This window comes from Ischnura elegans, chromosome 2, assembly GCF_921293095.1.
Source record: "Ischnura elegans chromosome 2, ioIscEleg1.1, whole genome shotgun sequence".
In the NCBI taxonomy this organism is placed as follows: domain Eukaryota; kingdom Metazoa; phylum Arthropoda; class Insecta; order Odonata; family Coenagrionidae; genus Ischnura; species Ischnura elegans.
In genome coordinates, this window is record NC_060247.1 from 42444509 (window position 1) to 42467035 (window position 22527).

General features: G+C 38.3%; 1 protein-coding gene across 2 annotated transcripts in view; it reads left to right on the forward strand.

Annotated features, from left to right (window-relative positions):
• Positions 1 to 8935: 8935 nt before the first annotated feature.
• Positions 8936 to 22527, forward strand: part of LOC124153654 (interference hedgehog-like) — a 120868-nt gene continuing 107276 nt past the window's right edge. For both annotated transcript variants that reach the window (XM_046526948.1, XM_046526950.1), the window contains exon 1: positions 8936 to 9127. The gene's annotated coding sequence lies outside the window, so the exon portion shown is untranslated. The remainder of the gene's footprint in view (positions 9128 to 22527) is intronic.

Here is a 22527-nt window from a genome sequence, read left to right on the forward strand (position 1 = left end):
ATTGGTAACTCTGTGACAAATAGTCTGTGGAGTACCTACCCAAATCAACTAGTCTAGGTAAGTTAATTGAAAAGTCAAAAAACACCATCATGGTGGTGTGGTATATTATTGTTATAGTACGTATAAGTTTAATGCATCATTTTTTTTGGCATTATACAATAAATGGGCCGCAATGCCTTAGCATCACTGCACGGCAACAATAGAAGCATGAAATCATTACACATGGCTAAACAATATGGCCCTTGAGGAATTATTAAAACAAAATAGAAAGATCACCTCCCAGGGATGACCATGGGTGTTAAAACACATCAGGCTCATCACCAGAAAACCTTTACAAAATAAAAGTTGCATTGTAGTTTGCTCATGTAGTAGCAGCTAAATGTAGACTTAAAAATAAAGGGATTGAATTATATATGTATATGCATTCTAGGTTCCATCTTGTTGCTATTGACCACTTCTTTTAATTCTTCACAAAGAAAATGAAAATAATAATACTTTGATCTTTTTAATAAAATAAAATTACCAAATATCCCAATTGGATATAAATTTATATATTTAGATGTCAAATCTTTGTTCACTAATACACCTTTTCATTTAGTTGAAAATTTAACTACATAATAATGGAATGCCGCTGCTCACCACACATCCCCTAAGAAAAATTATTTCATGAAACATTTTTGACTTATGCATTGTCAAAGGTTGTTAAAATATAATGAAAAATTTTACAAAATTATGGATGGAGTACCAATAATGATTTCCCCGCAGCAGCACCTATTCTTGCAGATACAAAAATGAAAGAACTTCTAGATATCATCATCCCAACTCTACTGTTCTTAAGCATCATTTTCTTTTCTCTAAATGAGTAATTGCAATGTAAAACATAGCAGACCTGTTAGAAAAGAGTTTCTCATTTCCCTCACATATGAAACTCCCACATGAAACCTTTTTTGGCAGTCCACTGAAAGTTTCATGCATGACATTCTACTGTATAACAGTTGACTTATTCGACTGATTTTCCTACTATACTTTTCATTTGACCATAGACAACATTGCCATTACCATTTTAGGTTAGCTGTCCTACAAAATTGAAAAATTGTTCCCTATAGATAATTTTAAGTTGTGTTTTTTATAATCCTATCAACTCCAGTAACTTGCTTTATGCTTACCGTATTTCTCCGAATATAGTCCCCCCCCTAATTTTGAGGCTTCAGTTTCGGGAAAAGTAAAAAAAATGTGTTTGAATATAATCCCCCCCTTTACTTTTACCACAGGCATTTTTGGAAAAAATGGGGGGACTATATTCAGACATATACGGTAACTCTCAAGACCCCCTTAATATGAAGGAAAAAAATGGTGTTTATTCTTTGAGATGTAACACAAATAGCTGTAATTTTTGGTATGTTGTCCAGACTGGGAGGAAATTGTATCTAAGAATTGATGAACATAAACCACCATTTTTAAACTGTGATAGCTGTGATTTTAACTTGGAAATTTTTCATGTTTTTGACAAAGGTAAAAAACTGCATTTTATGGAATATTTTGAAATAGGAGTGCATTCTAAGTTGTATGGAGAAAGTCTGATTAATGAGGTGATGCCGACAATAAACTCACTTTTCCTGAAGGTGAGAGCCCCTCCCACATTAAAAACCTTGTCCGATGACCCTGACTATAGACGCAAATGAGTCCCCAACCTAAACCACTCCCTACTTCTAATTTTATCCCACCTACACCTTCCAGCAATATACAGTAAAACCTCTATATAGTGAACCTCTTTACATCATGAACCTCCATAGATCATACCACCCCTACGGTCCCGTCTGATTTACATGTAAATTTATAGGCAAACCTCTTTGTAGTGAACCTCTTTATATCATAAAACCTCCACTTATCATACCAAGGAGATACCCCCGAGACGGCCTAACTACCTCCGCAAATCATACCAATACAACTAGAGACCATTAATGCAGCCGCGATTACGTACATGGAATGACATTTTCGGCAATAGATGTTTCACTCTTTTTTTTCTTATATACCTTATCATGCTGTAATTTTCACCCTAATCATTAGTTATGGCCATTTTGTTCCATATGAGAGCATATACCTAACAGTAATTAAGAAAAAATGTATCCAACTATCCCAATCATTTTAAGTGACTGTTGAATTGAGAGAGATCACATCATTTTCTCTCGAATCATGGTAAAAATCATGCGATAGCGCTCACTTTCTGTAATTATCAAATAATAAATATATGTTCACAGATGCGTGCTTGTTCGTTTAAGATATAAATATAACGGTTTAAAAGACAGTAGTGCCTTTCATTTCCAAAGGATATGAAAAAATGGTGCCTATCACTAAAACCTCTCTATAGTGAACCTCCATACATCAAATTGCCCAAATTTTGGTCCCCTCCATTATGATGTAAAGAGGTTTTACTGTATGTATACACCATGCTAGCTGCTCTTTATTAAGACAGCTCTTGATAATGACGTGTAAATGTTGAAACCAGTTGAGTAAGAAAAAAGTATGGAAAATTACTGCAGCTGTTTCTATCTTATTTGACATACCAACTTAAATGCTTGAGATGTGCTTCACTAGTATCAAACACTTAGGAGCCCTAATTTTCACTCTAATTTCTTGGAAACATACTGCACCAATCATAAGTTCTTCATCGAAATTATATAATGAAGGAGGGTCTGTTTTTCATTTACCTTAAAAAAGCAAAGCAAATTTTCGTGCTTAGAACTTCAGGAAAAAACATACTTCTCCTTGCCCTGAAAAGAAAAGAGAAATGCTAACATATTTTAATTATTTATCCAGGAACATAAGCAAATATACCCATTTCAAAAATATATATTTTACATCTACATTGGGGAAAATGGTCAACAAATCAATGGAGAAAGGAAAAGGAACAAATGTGTGAGGATGAAAGAGAAAAAGCCTGCATACAATTTGCAGATGATTAAATAATCTTTGCCAGTGATGACCAGGCACCTCAAGTAATCATACCAATTTTTAATGAAGTAATGAAAATCTATAAAATGAGAATAAATGATGGGAATATGAAGACTATTTGGGTGACTAATTAACTGATAGATCATACCTGACAGACTGACAAGCCTGAAGTGATTGATCCCTCCCCCCCAAAGCCTCAGAGAAATAAAAAATAATATTTAAAACTATAGTCTCATTTTGATATGTAATAATTGCAACTGCTTAAAGTAAGTATCATTTATTAATTTCATAGTAGTGGGATGAGTCATATCATTTTTCAAAAATTTCCCCCCGGGTCCCCTGTTGCCTGGGGGTCGCCACCCCAAAGCATATTCCTAATTATGCCACTGATTGAAAGGGCTGGATAAGGACGGTAAGTAACCTCGATGTGAGCAATACAGTCTGGTAAGAGTCTCTTATGTGCTGCCGGTTGTCTCATGTGGAAGGCAGTCCTCTCTCTTTTGGTCGCCGTTTGTAGGTCTCTCTAGTGCCTTTCTGGGAAGCCCTTTCTAGGGACCTAGGGCAGTGACCTCAGCCAGGTGGTGGTCCCTAGAGTGGCACTTCAAACTACAGGCTCATCTAGGCCACACCAACAAGACGTATGCTCCAAAGGTGAGTTATTGTTTCCTTCTTCTATCTGTATTTTCCCGGCAGTGAGCCGATTCCTCTTCATGAAGAGTTCTCTCGAAGACTGAGCTGCTTTACAGGGGTATTATCTCTAGCTTAATCCATCACTCATTTTTTACAGGCAACAGAACTCTTTCACCTCTCCAAGCTGTTTTCTTTGTCATACATTTACCCTAATTTACTATAATTTTTAATAATTTATATATATATGTGCCCCCAAGTCCTCCCTTAAATCTTTTTTTTTTTTTTGCCTTAAATCTGCTTATGAATGTTACGGTATCAGAGGGCACAGTGACTTAGAGTGAACACTGCAGTCAATCCCATCTCTGATCGGGTTACTATCTAGCACTGCTTCAAAACCCAAGAATATGTACCTAAATCCCCTGAATTGCCCACTTAGGAATCAGTAACCATAATTACTGTAAGACTACACTAATACAGTCCAGCCATCTGAGCCAGCACCATTCATCTGCCATGCCAGAACATCAATGCAACTAGAACAACGGGGTCAAGGCATCCAAAGGTAAGTGCATTTTTCTTTTAAAATGCTGCTTGTTTGCGCAATCATTTGATTAATGAATTTCTTTATGCTTTCTTATACTGCTGACAACAGGCCTGCGGAGAGGGAGGAGCCAAAAAATTTTGTCAGAGGGAGGGGTGTGTGTGGAGAGGGAATTCATTTAACAGGGAATTGAGGGTAAGGAAAAGGGGGCATCCATTAACTACGTGAGGCATTTAGGGGCGTCTAGCTGATTCTCTCCCAATCTCACGTGGAGGAGTCCTGGCAAGTATCACGTCATTTTTTCCCTGCAAGAAACGTTCTAAAATTTTGAGAAAACTGAATTGAATTGAGCAAAACGTGTTTCTCAATTAAAATATGACTAAAGTCTACACAATACAACACTGCAAATTGTTTTCTCTTTAATAAATCCAATGCAATGAAGAATAGATTAACATATTCACATTGAAAATACACATTTTGAACAATCCCACGTGAGATTAGAGGGAGGGGGTCGAGCTAAATCTCATGAGGAGAAACGGGGGGGGGGGGGTCCAAAAATTGCCAAAATCACCTCAGGTAATTAGTCTAGTAAATGTCTTACCTGCATTGAACCCTGTTGACTGCATGCCATAGACAGCACGGTGCAAATCATGCATACTGACAGAACATGGCAAAAAGCCAGACCATCTGAAAGTGGCCTTAATGTTAGGACAGATAAATTTTCACACAGCATTAGGCTCACAGCAATTGTGGATGGAATTAGTATTATGCAGGGTCCTCCTCAGCTCCTAGCAGGCCTACCTGCCAGTTCATTATCAGCAGGAAAGTGGCAGAAGAGAGAAGTCAGGCTTAAGCTAGCCTAGTATTCGATAATAGAATATGATGAATCATATTTGCATGTCATTATGAGCTTTCAGTGTAGACATGAAATGTTCACCCATAGATCATGCAGAAAAATACCAGATGAAAAAAAAGGTGGTCCCAGGTGACTCCAAAAAGGCAGAATTCATTCTATATTACCTTATACATATGATAAAATATACCCTCCTTTTGATCAAAATTACCATTACAACATAAAAATCTACCATTCCATGACTAGAAAATACATATGATGATTCTCGTTTTTCTGCTGCTCCCATGCCAACAGATATTAGCAGTTTTTTTAATTTCAGATAAAAACACCTGATGAAAATCTAAATCTTTTAAGAAATTCTAAAGAGGAATTTTATGGTTAAGGAAAAAAGATAACACAGAAGAGAGAGGTGGAATATAACGATGAGTAAGAAAGAAAATAAACGAGCAAAACTAAGATATGGAGAAGGTACCCTAGCAAAAATTCCAGCTAGAAATTGGATGCCACAAGTAGGATCTAGCTGCATCTCCAAAAATGTTACTTTAAACATGATTCATGAAATTTGGAATTGATTAAACCCTTGATTGTGGAACATTTTTGCCTTATATTTGCTTGTTTACTCCAAACTAAAAGATGTTCCCCACTGAATCTTACTGAATTTGGTAGGTTCCTTCTAAATCTTGCTACATTTAGCTGGATCTTGCTAAATATTCTTGCTGGAATTTTTTAAGCTTGGTGGCACATAAGAAATAAAATGTTAGACACTTGAAAATAGGAAATTAACGCATGAAATTTAAGAGAAGTAGCCCATATGAATGCACAATATGATTTGTCATCACAATACATGTGATGTAAGCAAAATGGTTAAGACACAATAAAAAAAAGCAAAATGGTTAAGACACAAAGTTATTCTCCTTTACCAGTAACATCATTCAACTAAATTATTACATTCATGAATACCATGGATTCAGGATGAAGCCAAAGTGAGCCCATATCTCATCTGACTTTGGAGGAGGGATGATGCCCACCTCATGGGCGTACCCAGCGGGAGGGAAGAGGGGGCAGCTGCCCACCACTAAAAGCAAAGAATCGCAAAAGTCTTAAAGAAAAACTGGGATTGGATTGAAATGAAAGTTTTGAAAACATTTTATTTGAATCCATGAAAAATGATAATTTTGTAAGAAAAATGGCTAAAAAAATTTTTTTAAAGCTAATAATCTTAACCCTTTAGCTGTGGGAACGTGAAAATTTTTCTGCCACTGTGCTGGACATGAATGGCGAAAATATTTTTCCATTGACCCCGGGCGTGTGTCTAGCAGGTAGTGGATCCTAATAAACTGGGACTGCCCACCCTACCCTCTGATGACAGACCATGAATATAATATGCCCTTGGTAATCACGCAGGGATGGAAGACTCGCCACCGAAAGTATAAGAAAGAGAGATCAATGCTTTCAAATAAGTTTCCCTGGATAATGGACAATAGCAAGATAAATAAATTCCAAGGAAATGCAAGGATTCATTGGAATTGTTTTCAACGTGAATGCACCGCAGATAGTAGGGAGCTCTCTCTCGAAGAAGGGATAATCTGGGTAGCGCTCCCAATGGTAAGGATACCCAGTCCTCGAAAGATGCCTTTGTGCTCTCTGCCATTAGGTTTGGGCGATTTCAAGAAACCGCAGAAACGATGGCAATAAAATCTTAAGGAAAGGCTGCCAGTGGTAATAAAATCTGGTCAACCGTTGAAAAACGTTTTCTCCTCACTCACCATGCAGACCATTCAACAACGTTCCCACAGCCTAACGGTTAAAAAACAATGACGCACTGCTATGATTTCCTTAAAATGTTGGTTTCATTCACCTTTTCTATGGTAAAATGTTACAATTTGAACGACCATGGCTTCCCCCACCCCTGGTATGGTATGGTATTTGGAGGAGACGACCGACAGCTTAGGTCATTTGCACCATTAGGGAAGGGTAGGTAGGGAAGGGTGGAGAGATACCCGGTGCCGGCATTAGCCTGCTCTTAATGAAAGGCACCAGGGGGACCACAGCTTAATGCCCCATCGGACTGACGGAGTGTTGTGCTTGAAATGTCCTCCACACAACATTCAAGCAGGGATCAGGCAGTCTCTATAAAATCTCAGCCACAGCCGAGATTTGAGCCCAAGCTCGCCAGGTGGGAAGCCAACACACCACCCTGATCCCCCCACCCATGGTTTTGATCCTGGGTATGCCCACGGCCCACCGACTTGCCCCTTCAGTAGCAGTTGCCCCGCATTTTCAGCCCCTGGTAAATGTACAAGCTTAATCCTCCCACAGAAAATTTTCAATTCAAACCTGGTTCCCTGATTTCCGATCGAGTGCTTTAGCCAGTTAAGTTACCAAGGAATCATTCTACTCTGCAGAAATTTTTGGACAAGTTGAACTAAATGATAAAATGAGACTCCCTTGATAAAGCAATCAGCATCGGGTGGGGTCATCCAAACATTGAGGTGGTGAAATAGCCCAAAAAACTAGGCATGTACTATATTTGCCATCTTGGAGAGGAAAGTATCACAGATGTAGGCATAGCAAGGGGTCATGAGGGAAAACTTCCTCCCAAAAACAGAGGATGAAACTGTTGATGAACTGCATTCTAAACCTGTTGCCTGTGACCTGGCGATGATTATAAGTCAGTTACCTTTATCCCTCAATGTATAAGATATATTGTTCGCCCTAACTATATCAAGGACCATGGCCATCAGCGGGAATAATTGGAGGAAAAAATCACAGATGCGGAAGTTTTTAAACTTTTCAGGGACGGAAGCATGGGAGAAGGAGGAGACCTCCTTCTTCAATGTTTCCGTCCGTGAAATAAATGCGAATGCTTGCTTCCAAAAAATAAAATTTCAAAAATACCATTAGCTTGCATTAGCATTAAAAATATTTCTACAAAATTAGGAACAAACTGGAGGACTATCTACACAAGTTTACAGCTACAAAGAAAGCAAATGTATACAAGGAAGTCATGGAAAGTTTATTGGTGATTAATCACTTATCACAATTTTATGCAAAAACGTACATCCTTCTGCATGCATTGAAAAACCCCGATGTAGGTACAAAAATAACTGAATCAATGCCATTAGGTAATACCTAAGAACAGTTGTTCTAATAGAAGCACGACATTTCCGTCATATGGCCAATACTCAACTTATGAGGTGAATCCTCGGACCTTACCATTTACGCACTTCCGAAAAATAGCAAAGAAGACAAAACGAGCATAAATAATGATGTTAAAGGAATGAATGATGTTAGATGATTGAAAAAGACTAGCTTCCGAAAAATAACCATTAAAGAGTTACCCAAATTGAGTTAAAAGTTAGCTCCATTGTGGTAGATAGATACTTATCCACAGAGGATGTGACTAAGTTTGAAGACCAACAATACATTTATGAAAAGAAACTTAAGGCATAAAATGTAGATAAACTCAGGCGTACAGTCGAAACTAATGAATTCGTGAGCATATTATGATTAATTTGAAGTAACATCTTAATATATAACTTCCCATTAAGCAGTATTTCTAGTAATTATTAAACAACTCAATGAAAGAGATAAAAACTTAAAGTACATTCGCGACTTATCAAATGGGACATTTTGAAACATGAGGGTAATTATGATAACTATAAAATTGATGGGTACCTCGGTAATTGGCATGATTTTCCAAAAACTAGATGAAGCACTCATTTCTGCAAATTCCGATGGAAACATAAGTGGTAAGTTGCACATAAAATGCCCAAAATTATATATTACAAATGTCTGTGGACTTCCATCCCGATCTTCGCGCTCGAAATTCAACCGTTCGTGCATCGAGTGTTCAAGATGGCTTCACAGATGGCGGGAGGATCGCTTTTTCTCCCCAACCCTTTCCAACTACTCCTACGAACTTCTTCAGCCAATCGTAAACTTCTTGCCGAAGTTCTTCGCCCAATGGCAACGCACTGTTCCTCAGCATTCCATAAAGGAAGGAGCCGAATTGTAATGGCATCGTGAGCTCCTGTTGTGTATCATTCGAGTGCTGTGTTGTGAAACTTTAAAGTGACATATCAGTGGGGTCTCCTCGGGATGAAAACTCTGTGACCAAAGTGTTGGGGGAGGCTGACTTTTATTTATTACTGGTGAGTGATATATTCTCTCCTCTACCCTTTATGCGAGCATTTCGTATCCCTTTTGTGTTATTTTTGTGGAGCATTTTCGTCGCTGATACTTAGCTGAAAAAGTGTTTTGAATGAAAATCGTCGAAATCTTAGAATGACGACTTCCCTGCTTACTGATGTCACGTATGATTTAATTGAATGATTTCTTTGCCCAAATTTATTCAGTGTTCTCGTGCCGCATTCATCCTAGGTAGAACCCACGGGAATGACCCTTGTCCTTGCTGTTGGACTTCACATGTGAGAGCGCGGTATTGTTATGTTCTGCTCATTGCATTCATATCCCTGCGCCAATGTGTTTATAGTTGGATGTGTGGGTTCTAGTGGTTCTGATCTGCCGGTTCGTGCTTGTCTGTACCGATATATAATGCATAAGGTGATGTTATTTTGGATTTTGGCTCCCTAGGTTATGCCTAGCACCATTACTCCCCTATACTTGATGGTCCTCTTATTTACTGGCGAAGCGTTTTACAATCTTTCTGAAGCCCGTACCTATGATTTGCGACCTTTCTTTGGGCCGTCCGCAGTGAAATTCACCTTTTGTCTATTGGGCATACGGCCTTCAACCTCATGGATTTTCTCGCCGTCGTCGGAAGCTACCTTTTTTTTCTTTACGTTAAGTGATTAATGACAACTGATTGACGAAGCAGCCGGGAAAAAAATGTTTCTGAGTATTTTCGTTCTCCAGAACGCGTCCGTCAACCCCCGAGTTGATCCTATTTTTGATTTAGCCTGTCAGGGTCAAGGTCGGTTTTGTTTCCGTCCGAACCGTCCGAAGAAGAAAACAAGACAGCTCGCATGCTCGTCAGGATTGAGAAGCGGAAACTTCGAATTTCAGCGGGTACCTGCGTGGTTGTTTTTTTATCTTCGGGATCGCCTCGACGTTATCACCCGGAGTGAATCCCTGCAGTTTTAAATTGGATGTCACTCAGGCGCGGTGTCGCGGAATATTTTTAGACCGGCTCCATTGAGTTAAGTTACTCTCGGGAGATGTTTCGAGAGGAATTCTCAGCCGCCGCGTACTTAAACGTATGAATCAACTCGCTTGGACACTTCAGAAGAGAGAGAATCCGTCTGGATCTCTTATAACGTCATCCAAGCGTCATAAGCTTTTTGTTCGAATCCCATTTCGGGCAAGGCATTCGGTGAGATTTAAGCATTCCATTCTCCCATGGAGCGGAGCGACCAACCCAGCAGCTCGAAATGCTTGTGTAGGCGTTCTTGTGGGCTAGGTGAGACTCCGTAGGGGATTCGATGGAATTTTTATGGCATTATTCACTCCACATTGTCAATATGACGCGGATATATCCGGTTGCTGTTTCTCCGTCGGGCCTACGCGCTCACGGTTCGGAATCACGATTTTTTTCTGTATTGCCCCCAATCGTATTATTTATTTGGGTTCCTTTCCTTTGTGCGCATGCTTCAATATAAAAATCATGGTCCTTAGAGGACCATTTAAAAAAAACCTCTGGGATGCTGTCCTTTTGGAAATATCGGGGTTGATTGGGAAACTACTATGAATAATAATAGAGCCTACCTTTCCTGTGATCCTCGTTTTTTTATTGACCCTTTTCACTATGGTTATAAACATTTCCTGTCTATTAAACTTTCTAGTTTTTTTATGGTTTTACATTCTCCAGGGTTGTGCATGTTTATGCGGAGTTGATATTGCTGTCGTTGATTTGATCTTCATTTTTCCACGGTTATTGCAGTTTCATGAGGGTCTGCAGCGAAATACAACCAGAACATAGCATCAGCCCATGCAGTTCGTACTTTAATTATTTCATTATTCACTCCAAAGGACGGAAACATCTTATATATCATCAGATAATCTCGGGATTTTCTCAGAGTTAAGCGTTTGCTTGCCTGAAGACGCCCTCGTTAAGTTTTTCCCATTTATTCAGCGTGAAATTTCATTTCCGACCAATTCTGTGCATCTATGCGAGAAGATGCGTCACTTACATGAAGAGATAATTTCCCGAAACACATGATGAATTCTTCCTCGCGCTACGATTCATCAGCTGAATCACCGTTGGGCTCTACCGGGATTGTTGTTAGTTGCTTTAAAAAAACTAAACTCACGTAGGTTTTTATGTGTCTTCATATGTTATTAAAAATGGTGTTTAAAAGAGTAATTTTAGTATGGTATTTTTTGTAAGAAAAGCTAGGAAAAATGACTGCACCTTTAATCTATTTACCCTTTCAATTTCATTATTAATCTCCTCCAATCTAAGAATAAAGGTTGTATGTATGCATATTTTCTACGTTAATTTTTGTACATTTCCATATCAATGATATAGGGGTTTGCTGTTTACCCTTCATTTACGCTCGTATTTTTGCTCTGTTATGTGGAAAATAGTTTCAATCGTACATTTTCCTCCGTAACCATACCCACGAAATAAAAATTAAATTAAAAAAGCAAATATTATTAATGTAATCTCGTTCCTATTTTCGTGGCTCTATCACGTTCCATGTTAAGTATCGAAAAGAATAACGTCGTTCACATATATTTAAATACAGGCTTTTTTCCTCTTGTCCCTTACGAGGCGTACTCAATAATAACAGAAGGTGTTATGAACTGGTGAGAAAATACCAGTTTTTGCATTTTTCTCTTTGAAAAAATTATAATATTTAATTTGACTTGGGATATTTTTACCTAATTGCGTGGGAATTATTTTTTGTAAACTTCATCTATATATTGGAATGTTTTATATTTAAATGTTTTTTTTGACATCTCTTCGATAAAAACCGAAATACGGCTTCACTCCCGCGACGCAACGTGATACATCCCCAAGATAGGTTTCTTCTTCGCTCTGGGAATTTGTCTTGCAATTTCCTGCTCTCATTCTTTTGCATGTGAATGTTAGCATGCTCGCATATGAGTTAAATATACTTATAGCTTACTGAGGTTAATAACTGGACTTGGGCGAACCGGGCTGTCTTATTTGTCAACATTTTTGCCTTTTACGAAATATCACAGTGCTTCGAAGGGGATTATTGCTAGTTAGCTCGGATATTTGCGCCAAGTAGGCATAGCTAGAGACATCTTTAGTGTTTACTCGTTGGCTGTATCAGTGCGTGATTGATGATCCTTCTAAGGTTCGTCATATTAATACAAAACTTGCCAACTATCGCAGTCGCTATTCAACAGAACATGCATTGTTTTTACTCGGTAAATGTGTTAAAAATCTTTCTCTGAAATAGAAGTGCCAAATATTTCCTTATTAAGCACTGCTGAAAAAGAATAATTTTAAATTTCTACTAGATACATTCTCGCAATAGTGCGCCGGAGGCGCAGTTTCTCTTACCCTTTTCCAAACCCTTATTTCTTCTCTGAAGAAGATGTACGCTATTCTTCTCTGAGGTATGTTTTCAATAGATTTTTTTGTGTGGAATGGAAAAATCTTGTAGATTTCGCGTGTTATTGCTTCATGATGAATCAAAAATCTTGCAGATTTCACATAAGTAAATCTATGTGATTTCATAGATATATTTATGTGAAATCTACATGGTTTTTAGATTCAAGATGAAGCAATTTTACGAAGTCACTTCTTTAACTATCCATTTTTGTTAGTTTTTTCTTAAATTTTGTTCGTTATTACATGAAGTTAGATATTGCAAGATGATAGTCGTGGCGCAAGGGTTGAACGAGGGGGATTTTAGTTTGCCGATTCACAGAGTAGGAGCTAAATGTCCATGAACCAACGTTCTCGGACACTCAGATCACGTGATCAGGCCATGACGACTCGTTTTCTTACCGTTCTCGTTAATTTGGAGCTTTTCATTCGAGGCATTTCAAGCCGGCTTGGATTAGAATACATCGTTAGCGCACTAATCTGCGCGCAAATCACGTTCCATGCTACGATTCTTGCTGAGACGTTCGTTAATCCGCCGGTGTACAGCCTTCTCTCGTTATAGCCGTCATAATTATTCGTAAAAAAGGAATTTTCAATGGCAAGCTTAATTCGTTTGGGGACCTCTGAGTATGTACGTCACTACGCCTGAATGAAAAGAAACTGCACCGTCCTATTGAACCGAAAACACTCGTAATGCATGAGTTAAGTCTTAATAATGCTTATTTAAATTCACCCTATTGTATATGACTAAAAAAGTAGAACTTCGCCATTCTTCCAACAATTTTACGGCCTATTGAGTGCTCTCCGTTGTATGCCGATATTTTAAGAAGATTTTTCATACCTGCAAGATAGGCTGTAAATAAATATTTACTTTTTTAAGGTTATTGGTTAGCTGATGCTAACAGAAACAATATTTCTAAAATGCTTGTTGAATCGGGAAGTGTTCGGCGCATTCCTAATTTGGGTATTGCATGTTTACCGCCTGATTTTATTGATGCATAAAAAATTCTCCGTTGTCATAGTGATGGCGCTGCAGTATCGTTGCACAGATTTTACTGACCCGTTGGGGGCCTACAAACTGAAATTTTTAATTTTGCTGTTTTTTAAGGTTTTGGAAAGTTTTAAATATTTGCTTATTGGAAAATTGATGAGGATATTTTTATACGCATCGTGGTTTTCTTCGTGTTAATCTTCACTGATCGCTGGCTAATGTAGGACAGTGGCTGTGATCACATTCTGAACACACGCAATGATCGTTTAGTTATCGGAATCAGATTCTTTGCCTTTCTGACTTATCCCTAATTGCCTTCTCAGTAGGTACACATTTAAGATGAGTGGATCTTGAGATCCACTATTGCATTGATCCACATTTAAGATCAGTGGACCTTGAGATCCACTATCTTAAATCTAGCGATTTCAGGGGGCAATAATGAAATATTATGTTACTTTTAAAAATTACGTTCAGCTATATCGTCTTTTGCTTTGCTCTTAGCTGAATCGATAAATTTCTTCGGGTAATATGTTACCTTATTGACTATTGATTACTGAAAACCATTAGTAGATTCTACCGTTCACTCGTACGGCCTTGTGCACTTATGCGGAGAAATGTAAAAAGTGTATCACAGTTCTATTATTTGGAGTTCAGATATTTCATTGGAGTTAACATAAGAAAGCATGCAGTTTCCAATTGTTAAGTATTACGATTTCAATCCGATTGCTGGTGGTAAACAAAAATATAATGCTTTATTAGAATGTCAATGAATTAATTTCCCAAGATTTCCTTCTTCCACGGATAAAATCATTTGCCTTCTGAATATTATGCTAGCAACAAGTCAACAATTCTAGAAGCAGTGTTTGTGAGAACTAAGAGGCTGAAAGGGAGATACGGTCCTTGTTTAAATGGAGAAACCCGCTCAAGTTAGTTTCGTGTATGAGCATTTAGACTCCGAAGTTTGGGAGACCTCGGCTGAAACTTTGAACCAAGTGTTTACTTTAAGTGGTTGTGAAACGAGGTTAATATCGGGCGCAGATAGGAAGCGAAGGGTATGAGGCACCACGGGAGGAAGGAGTGGTTAAGTGTCAGAAACTATGATTCGGTCCATATAGGTTTCCTCAGTCGAATTGTGGCTCTAAACTTTAAAACATATTCTCTTTATAGAGGTAGAGATGCGAAGTAACCTGTGATCCATTATGCATGAAAATTACACCGAACCAAATCGTTTACGCTCGAACCCAGAGCCGAAGAATACGAGTCGGATGCTCTTCAACTTTTGCTACCTAAATTATCTTTTACCGGCTAATTTCCTATCCCACTCACGGACGGTTATTTTCTTGAATACTTTAATTATTCTATCATCGACCAATTCATCACTAACTTTCATAATAATTACGTATCCCTCCTTTTCGCGATGCGTTCATGCCTAGGCATAAGCAGAAATGAATTGTTATAGTGACAGCTTTTGAAATTATTACATGGGGGACTCACCCAATCGTGAGCTTCGTTTACTTTGCCTAATGCGAATTTGTAGGAGATTTTGGGAGCTCGTTTAAGAACTCGTTTTTAAGAGTTTTGATATGATATATATACCTAGGTGTGTCCTAAAAGGTAGTTCTTCCATTAGAAATTGCACTTCCTTTGCAATTTATGAATAACAGTACAGGTAATTAGGGATTATTCCTCTCCCACCATCAGCCTAAACTCGGTCCATGGTAATGTGGGAGAAATTTAATAAAAAAAATCATTCCGTGGTTTAAATATTGAAATAAATACTTCCAATTTTCACGAGTATAAAGTTTATGTCGACATAGGTTTCAATGTCAGTACATCATCTAGTAACATTAATACCTAGATCGTAATAAATTTTGCTGCCGTGGAAAATTACAAGCATTTATTTCAATATGTAATAATCCACTCCATTAGGCTCGAATCTTCGTATTTTTTTCCTAAGTTTAAAATATGTTTTTCGTCTTTCATTCATTTTTTTTGCATTCATCAGTCGAGTATTTTCTCAATACCTCAGTTCTTTAACGCAGTAAATGATGCATTGTGCGTCTGAAGAACTTCACCTGCGAGTGCCCGCTTTCTTTCTGAGAACGTTGGTGTGGTATTTGCATGATCCGTCGCGAGACCGAGAGAGAGAGACCGCGAGACCGAGGCGCCACCGGCCGCCGCCGTTGCGAGTCGGTGGGAACGTGAGTGGGTGGTCCAGCGGTGCCCACTCGCGGGAAACGTCATTGAACGGCGTTTTTCCGCTCGAGTACTTGCCCGGAGAGCGCGAGAGATCACGGTGGGGAAAAGGAGTCGAGCCCCGTTCGCAACAACTTAACTTGCCTTAAGTTGCCGTAACAATGGAGTTGAGCACTTGAGAAGTGCGGTGACCGGGTCGCAACAACTTCCAAGTGGCATTATTCGTCCTGGAATGGTCATTAGTTGAAAAAAAGATCAAATATCTCTAGAGAGTAGGCATTAGTAAGGAAAATTACATAACCTATCAACATCCACAAGTACAATTTAAATTTTCCTCAATTACATTTCACGATTGATGCACGTTCTGAGCTTTAATTGGTGGGGTATTTCTCTAGTGGGAGTGAGTGATATAAATTCAACTTATGCCAAGTTAAATCGTTTTCATTGGGGCTTAAGACGCTCGAAACGAAATGCGTTTTCGTAGGTATCAAAAATTACTAGCGATATCAGTTACGCATGAAACATGGTAACAATAGCAACAATGATACTAATGGTTGCGGATGCATTTTTTACGTATCAATCAGAAAGTAAAATAACTCAGAGCAGGTATTTCCAATAACCTTGCCTCATCGACCAAGAAATAGAAATTAAAAATATAAAAACATTGTCCCTTCGCCTTTTTATCAGTTCTAAATGAAATAAAATAAATAGTGTAACGTGTGATGAACTCAGAGAAGATATGCATATCATTTTCATCTTCAAGTGCATGGCTTTGAATAACATGCAACAATAGGCGAAGCGTTTTTGATTAATAGCACTCATTGCTGTACATATGTTAGTATTCTGTTAATTTTTATCTTTCTATTTAATTGTTGTTACAGTTGAAAACCTGGCCGGAAGATTCATACTTCTGTTACTTTGCCTCGTGTTGACTTTGCAACTGAGATATCCAATTGCAAAACCCGTTTGGTCATTGATGGGAGAGTTTTCAGAAACTAGGAAAAAATGAAATTTGCATAGAACCGGTGTTAGAAGAATCAATCTTTTACCAAATACCAGTCGGATGTGCTTACTATCGGTAGTATGTGGTTACTTATGTGCCCACAAAATTTTAGTGTTTTGAATAAGTCATTTTGAGCATGACGTGATTTGATGAGATGTAGAAATGGAAAAACTACTTTTTCTATTTGAAACTTCATTCGAAGAATTCTATGAGTTGAATGAATAGAATAAAACTCGTGGCTTATTGGTAGCGTTGGTCGGGTGGAGAATAAAGTTGACGTAAAATCTAAGGATGAAGTTGACGCACCTTACAATCATAGTTGGTGTGGTAACTTTCTGATGTCGTGTGGCATAGAACTAGAATGCTAACTTATACGAACACGCAATCCCTATCACGCCAGCCAAGTTCCTAAATCCGTAAATGATGTAATTTAGGTTTGCTTTTAGCTCCCATTAGGACCTTTTAGCTTATGACCAATCAAGCTAGCTTTCAACAACCGATATGAGATCTTCACTATTCTTGCCACTCTCAGCTCCAGTAAGTGTATTGACCGTCTAAAAAAATATAGTATAACTCACTCGTACCGAATTCCTCCGATGTTAATTAGTAGTCTTTGCTATTATGATACAAGGTCTTCAGGTGGATCAAATATCTTGTGCTTTAAGGTTATGCTTTTTCTGTTACCTGAGTGATCATAGCATCGATAGAACGCCTTTATCTTGAAACAACCAATTGGTTATAAACAGAACGTGCGAATGATTGCTAGACACACAATGGAAAATCCATTTCTCCGTCAACAAAGTCGGATTATTGGTCCATTTTATGGGACTATAAACTCATTTTCATGTGTGGCAATTGATAAGAGTTATTCAAGTTTGTTTTTTAAGTCACCCCTCTGCTCCCATCACTTTATGATCTGATATACTTCACCCATCGATCGTGGGCTAAATGTTTAATGCCCCATTATTTAATCGCTCTATCCCTATTTTGATTCCGTAGCCTCTGGAAGTGGCCTCTCTTTTGGTGGAGGCTAATGACCTATTATTTTTGTCGATGAAAATATTTTTTTCGAATGCATGCCCATGTTTGAGGATAGGTTAATCGATGATTCGTCGTGAAATCGTGGACTTTAATAAAAATTTTATGAGTCTCGTGTGTGGTCCGTATTATTTCTCCGAGATTACACGACAAAAAAACAAGGCAATATTTTGTCCGATGTCATAATATTTATCTGAGTTTCCAAGGGTGAAACAACGCACAGTAGAAAATTTAATTTTGTGTGAGCTTCTCCAATCGGTCATTTTAATGTATATTATCTATTTCTTCTGCCGAATGATACCGAGGGTGTCTTAATTTTTAAGTGAAAGTCTGTAGTACCTGAACGACTTGTGTTATTACTAAGACATGCTGGGATGTGTGAAAGAATTAGCGTGGACTAACATTCTTTAACTTCGGAGTTTAATACAATGTATGTATGATGTCGTTTTGTGCTTTTGTATTGTTTTTCATTGTAATGTGTCTGCCTACTCCTGTGGTTACCATTTATAAATCGTTATAGTTTGTATAGATGTGAATTTGGTTGCAATAAGCGATGGTGCTAAAAAAACACCTGCAAACTCTTGCATAATGTGAAATACATAATATATCGCAGTTGCAATACTATTAGTATGTTTAAAAATTTATGTTCATGCTATTGGAATGTATTTCCTGGTTTTCAAACTTGTTAAGTATGCATTTATTAGTTCGTCATTGAGATTTCAACTATTCATAATTAATGTTTTATAATATTTACCTCAGGTCTGTTTGAAATCGAATGCCATCTTTATTGGAGTAAATGATTTATCATTATTCATGTTCTATTTATTTAGTTATTCATTTATTTTTTCATGTTCTACCCTAAATATTGTGATGGGTATATGTGCATTCTTAGGTATTTTTTGCTATGATTAATTAAGTTAAATTCAAGATTTCATTTCTATGCCCTGATGTGTTAGTTGTGCTTAATTCCATTCGGAAATATTTTGTACAAGTTTATTTTGTAATATCTTTTATGTTCTTTATGGACAATTTGTCCAAGAACAATAAATATTATTATTATTAATACATACTTCGATTTCTACGGTGACAGAAAAATTTACTTACTTTGAGGCTAATATTGCCGATTGATATTAAGCCCATTGAAGTAATCCTTCCTGAACGCCTTTTGGAGCATTGCGCCAAATGATCATGTGCGATCAGTGAAGAAAATTGGGTGAAAAAAGAAAACAATGTTTAGATAGCATAATTTTATTTCTAAATAGGTGTTTTAAATTATTACCTTACGCATGCATTTTATTATATTTGTATCTAATGAGCATCGTGTTTGAGGAAATGGGGCACAGCAGTAAGAATGCAAATCAGGAATAAATTGAGCTAGTTTACGTCTAGGAAAGAACCGATGGGTAGAAAGTTGTGTGAAAGTATGAATAGCTAGGAATTGCTGCTAATGCGTATAATCTGGAGCGTGGCCCCCTACGGAGCGGACACGTGGACGCTTCGGCAGGAGGACGAGAAGCGATTGGAGGTTTAGGTTAGATTAGAGGTTTGGCAATGGAGGAGAATGGAAGTGAGATGGATAGTGGATAATTGGAAAGAGGAAGTGCTTGGTATCGTTTGGAAATTTCTAGAGGGGATTAGAATATAGAGAGTATGGATATTATAATTACTTATAGTATTCTACCGATCAAGGTAGGTGTCCATGGAGTACTATGATCTGGGAGCCTCCCTTTCCTTCCAGCACTGCCTTCTTCAATTCACTGTTAGGCCTACTCCCTTTCAATCTATCTAAAAATCCTATTATTTTCCTTCCCCTCCCTCGTTTCCCTAACATTCAACCCTCTATCACCATTTTCAACATCCCCTCCCCGCTAAGTACTCCTCCCATCCATGCCGTCTGTCTCCTCCGTATCTAAAAGCTGCCTTTCCTCGCTAACCATATTCAGCACTTCGTCGTTCCTTTTCCTCTCCGTCCATTTCACCTTCTCCATTCTTCTCCATACCCACATCTCGAAGTAAAGATATAGCGAGTGATAAGCGGGTCAGGATAAGGAGAAAAGACTCGTGGATAGACTAGGCCTTTTAGGGCATTATTTGGCAGGCGGGCTTACAACCAAGAGGGCTTAACCTCTTGGGAGGGGTAAAATCCTCGCCTGCCAAGCCGAAAGTCGGTGGTTCGTGTCCCGCCTGGGTAGGTTACCCTTATCCAGGCATTGGTGTTCGCGTTCGTTTAATTGGTAAATGCTATTAAAACCCTGATGGGAAGGCCACATAGTTCTGTTTTTGGTGGTGTGGCAATAAATAAAAAATTGCAGATGGGAAGGGAGATGCCAGGAGTGATTCGTAATGTGTTCCTTGTCAGTGGCGCTGTAAAGGGGTTTGGGGGATAAAACCCCACTCAGATATCGGAGAAATTTTTTAATAAAATTATTTTAATGTCACAAATTTTTTAACTAATATTAGGGTGTGGATGACTCACAAACAAAACATCAAACTATTCATACAGCCGTAAAACTCACCCTTTTGAACCATTTATATGTATTAAAAAATTTCTCGGGGACGGCCCCCCTACCTCCCGCTTACCCTGGCAGGTATCCAATACCCCAAGACTCCCTAGAATTAGTTGCGCTGAAAACCCCCCTAGCCTTAATTCCTAACTGCTTCCTGTTCAATGTTCCTAACAGTTCCCTGTTCATCGTAAATACAATTTAATCGGTCAAAGGCCTTTAGTAATAGCATTTATAATTGTACAATTACTCTCTATACGAATTTAAGGATCATCTTTGGGCCGTATGAAGTGGGGAATTAATTTATCTTCATAATGCCGGAAACTAATTTTAGTGTAGGTGGACTCGAAAATGTTGGTGATTTATTTTCGGAATCATTCCTGACAACTTAGAAAAAAAAATATTCTTAAAGAAATTTATTTTTAATTATGATGTAAGTTTATGTATTATTAAGTCATTGAATCCCTCTCTCTCGTAATGCTTTTCAATTTACCGTCGCGTCGGCCATGCCAGCCTCCTAAATTGCATGCCATCGACCGAATGCCTCTTTCCTTACGGCAGTACCTCAATTTTTTACCGGCCACCGTCGCGAACCTTTTATTGGTTTCCATTTTTAGGCTGTCTTACTCGAAACCCGAGAAGTCTTGTATTTTTTCTTGGTTTGCCAAATTAGGTTGCAGAGTTGATGTGACCAATTCATCTGACTTTGGGGCAGCAGTAACTTCGTAATATTTTTGATCCATTGAGTATGACTCATTCATGACGATGGTGCTCAAGCATGCATGACGTCAATCCCCTCACGTTTTTTCCCACGATTTGGAATGTGTCAGTTTTCATCCGAAAGCAATTCCAAACTTTTTTTCTCAGGAGCATAGCTCCTGAATGTTTAGAATTGATTGAGCAAATCTCCTATACCGATTTCAGTTATCTCTCTAGTATCGGATGTTGTCCGTTTACATAAAATTTTTCTTTTTTTCATTAAAATTGTATTTATCTAAAAGTAGATCAAATGGAAGAGTTTGCTATCCAGTCATTTAATGGTTTAAAAGTTCTTGGCTATAAGGGTATTTTTCGATAATTTTCATGGGTAATAGTCGCTCTTAGGACGGAAAAGTAAAAAGTTTCTCGCTGCGGAATTCAATTGGTCATTCCCAACCATAAATATTCTATATACTCATACCTACGTACGTGCAAAAACGTATTCCTTGTTATGTAACAAGAATACCTTATTTACTAAAGCCTATTTGCCTAAGTTTTATCTAATGGAACCTCTGAGGAGTTCGTACGAAGTTTGTCTTGCTAGTTGATTTGACATGATACCTTAGCCCTTTCTTCTGTGAGCATGCCGTAATGATTCAAGGAGATTGCCGCGGACTACCCAGCAGTGTACCTTTTTCGAAGTCACCACAAGTCCACCTAATGTGCGAAAACTCCACTTAGAAAAAGTAATTTGCCTGTGCGAATACGATAGATCTGGGTTCACATCCCGGTCGAGGTAAATTATTATGTGCCTGTGGAATATTCGCTCAATACCTTCGTTTGTTAATTTTCGCCACTAATAATTGTTTGGAAATTACTCATTGGGTACCGCAGAAATTGTTAGAGAGTAAAATGAATTCGTGATTGGTGCTGGGGAATGGACTCGTTCGACATTTTTTCATTTGATTTGCCGATTGTGATAGGGTTTAATGATTCAAGGGACCCGTATTTTTCTGTTCCTCAATCCTTCGCCTACTTCTCAAGCTAATCTCAGAAAAAATGGGTGGCTTTAATCCTTTCGGAGATAAGTTGATGACGTAACGAACTTCGAGCGGAAAGTCAAGCGGTTCGCCGCTTCTCCTCGAATTCGCATATCTTCCGCACGTAATTCGTTACTATTTTTACTTTTGAGAGATTATCTCTCCCAATGAGCAGTTCTCGGGATTTGTTTTCTCTATATATTCTCAACACCATTGGCCGGTCTCGGTGGCGGCGAGGTAAAGTCCATTCTTGTCACGCGAGAGGTGACGGGCTCGAGTCCCGCCTTGGTTGGTTGCCCCTATCCTGGGAATGGATGTCTGTCTACGTTTACTTGTTAAGTCAAAATCCCCGACGTAAAAGGCCAATTGCTGTTGTCGATGGCACAGGAATAAATACACAATTAAGACTTTTTTACCCTTACGTACTTTCCTTTTGCCCCATATACCAATTAATTATTTTAATGGACTACGATTTTGGGTGTGAGTGAACTACCCCATAGTGGCAGATGAAAAACACCTTGGGTGCAGTCCTCGATT